Source organism: Eulemur rufifrons, chromosome 6 (assembly GCF_041146395.1).
Source record: "Eulemur rufifrons isolate Redbay chromosome 6, OSU_ERuf_1, whole genome shotgun sequence".
NCBI lineage: Eukaryota > Metazoa > Chordata > Mammalia > Primates > Lemuridae > Eulemur > Eulemur rufifrons.
In genome coordinates this window covers 25,795,318-25,798,354 of record NC_090988.1, presented here as the reverse complement: position 1 = coordinate 25,798,354, position 3,037 = coordinate 25,795,318, and positions in this window count along the sequence as shown.

Sequence of the window (3,037 nt, the reverse complement as noted above, 5' to 3'; positions counted from 1 at the left end):
CTGGTGTGCTCTTCAGACCATACACTCTCATCTTTTGCAGTATAGTTAGGCTGAGAACCTTTTCGCTTAGCAGTTCTTACCTCAATTTATCTGTTTTCTTTTGCAATTTAATATAAGCAAGAAGGAGAAGCCAAGCTTTGTCTTCAATACTTTGGAAATTTCCTCAGCTAAATATCCAGGTTCATTGCCTACAAGTTCTACTTTCCATCCATCACTGGAACATAGTTCAGCCAGGTTTTCTACCACTTTATAACAACAATTACCTTGTTATGAAAATCTGTGCTTGTTTCCTAAGACTGCTGCAACAAATTACCACAAACTGGTGGCTTTAAACAACAGAAATTTATTCTCTCACAATTCTGGAGGCTAGAAGCCCCAAATCCAGGTGTTGGCAGGCTTGGCTCCTTCTACACTTCTGAGGGACAGTCTGTTCCATGTTTCTCTCCTGGCTTCTGGTAGTTGCCAGAAATCCTCAGTGTTCCTTCATTTGTAGATGCATCACTCTACCCTCTGCCTCCATCTCCATATGGTCTTCTCGCCTGTGCGTGTGTCTCTCTCTGTGTGTGCTCTGTTGTTATAAGTACACCAGTCACTGGATTTAGGGCCCACTCTAATCTGGCATGACCACATCTTAACTTGATAACATCTGCAAAGACCCTGTTTTCAAATAAAGTCACATTCCCAGGTCCAGGAGTTAGGACTCTAACATACCATTGTTCAACCTTGTACAATGATTTATTCCAATGGTTTTAAGTATGATGGAAGTTGCTTGTTATAGGAGAACTTAATTAGAAGTGAATATCATGGCCAGGCACAGGGGCTCACGCCTGTGATCCTAGCATTTTGGGGGCCAAGGCAGGAGGATCACTTGAGGCCAGGAGTTTGAGACCAGCCTGAACAAGAGCCAGACTCCACTTCTGCAAAAAATAGAAAAATTAGCCAGGCGTTGTGGTGTGTGCCTGTAGTCCCATAGTCCCAGTCACATGGGAGGCTGAGGCAGGAGGATGACGTAAGCCCAAGAGTTTGAAGTTGCTGTGAGCTATGATGACACCACTGCATTCTAGGCTGGGAGACAAAGCAAGATGCTGTCTCAAAAACAAGAAAAAAATGTGAATATGGTCAAACATCTTTTGTATTATGAATTGGATACCCCAAATTTTTCTTAATTTCTCTGAAACTTTTATTTTAAATTTTTTTCATGATGTGAAAATAATGTTATGATATTCCTAAAGTTAATTTGTAGAAAATCACTTTTGGGGCTTGTGGGTATTTACAGAGAGGAAGAGGTGTTTATTTTATCAAGTCTTGTAATGTACTTTGAAGACATGGCTCTGCTTACAATTTTGCCACTAGATGGCGCTATCGGCTAGCTCTTGAGAAATGCAGTCACCTCAGACTCCAAGATGAGCTACTTTTTGAAAGACGTAGTTCTTTATTAATAAATCCATATCCAGACACTATATTACCTATTGTGGCAGGAATGATAATCCAAAACCACAAGTTCAGATATGGAAAAAGTTTGTCTCTTTCTTGATGAGGCTTAATTTTTACCCCAACACTCATTTCTATCTCACTGAAGAAATGTTAATCTAGTTACTTTCACCTACACTCAGTAAAATTCAGTTATCTTTTCATAAACTTTGGGTTTAAGGTCTGTCCCTTTCAGGATTGTTCCCTCCACCCTCTCCGTCCTGGGCATTCAGTGTCATCCTGGTTTGCCCAAACACAGGCTTGGTTGCACCTCCACGTTGACTTGTAATGGCAAAGTCCGGTTTCTTAAGTGTGGGGCCTCTTGCCAACTCCAGCTCAGCTTACTTCTGCACTCCTCCCAGCTACAAGAGGAAAATCACCCATTTAGCTTTTGGAGAATTTTTTTAAGCCACAGGGACATTCTGAGAGGCTGCCGTAGGCTCTTCGTAGCCAAGCACCCACAACAGCTGCCTCAGTCTTCTTCTAAATCTCTAGTGCTACTTTTGCAGACATGCCGGCTTGAATCAGAGAACTCAGATCTTCTCTCATAACACTGAATTTGTGTGTGTGTGTGTGTGTGTGTGTGTGTGCGCGTGTATACATATGTGTGTCAGGGGTCGGTCCTGCTGTCACACTCCCATGTGGACTGTAAGCTGCAGGAGATGGGTCAGGGCCTTGTGTCAGGGACACTCATCATGACTAATCCTCTTGCTTCCTCTCCAGCCCTAGCCTTTCTCCCCTGAACTCTACTTAACCAGTACAGGCAGTAGGAAAACGGATTCTCAAATGTCTTTCACCCGAACTATGGCTTTCACATAGTAGGAAAAAAATTTAGTGCCCTTTTGTTTCTCTGTGATGGTTCTGCTTCCTCTCAGGGTGCTGAGAGCTTCACCCTGGGGGAAAGGGGTGGCAGTCACAGATGAAAAAAAGCGGGGGTGGAGTGTGCAGCACTTCACAGCATAACCTGGTTCTCTGCTACCTTTTCTACAATTCTCTCTCCATCTACTTTGGTGACTCCTCTTCCTCCACCTAAATGCAGGTATTCTATGATTTTCTCTCTTTATAGACTCTTCTTTAAGGATCTCATCCAATAATACCTTCAACTACTACTTCTCTAACTCTTAATCCTGTGCTTTAATCCCGAATTGGTTTCCAATGCATGTTTTTTGAGAAATGTAGATAAAGCTGGGATTGGTGGCTCACGCCTGTAATCCCAGCACTTAGGGAGGCCAAGGCAGGAGGAGCACTTGAAGCCAGGAGCTCGAGACCTGCCTGGGCAATGTAGCAAGATCACTGTCTCTACCAAAAAAGGGAGAGAGAGGGAGAAATGTAAATAAAGGTCAGAATTAGTTTTTATTTATCTAGGGGTCTAAGCTTCCCCAAGTATGGACCGCTTGGGGTGGTACAGTTATTCTGGATGCAGTGGATATCCCTATTTTCTTTAAAAATGTTCCAAGTCCTAGATTCTTAAATTATTAACTACATTTTTGCCTGTTGCTCATATTGGTGACAACGCTGCTCATATTTATTTTTTTAGTTAATGATTTTATTGCTTGAATAGACAAAT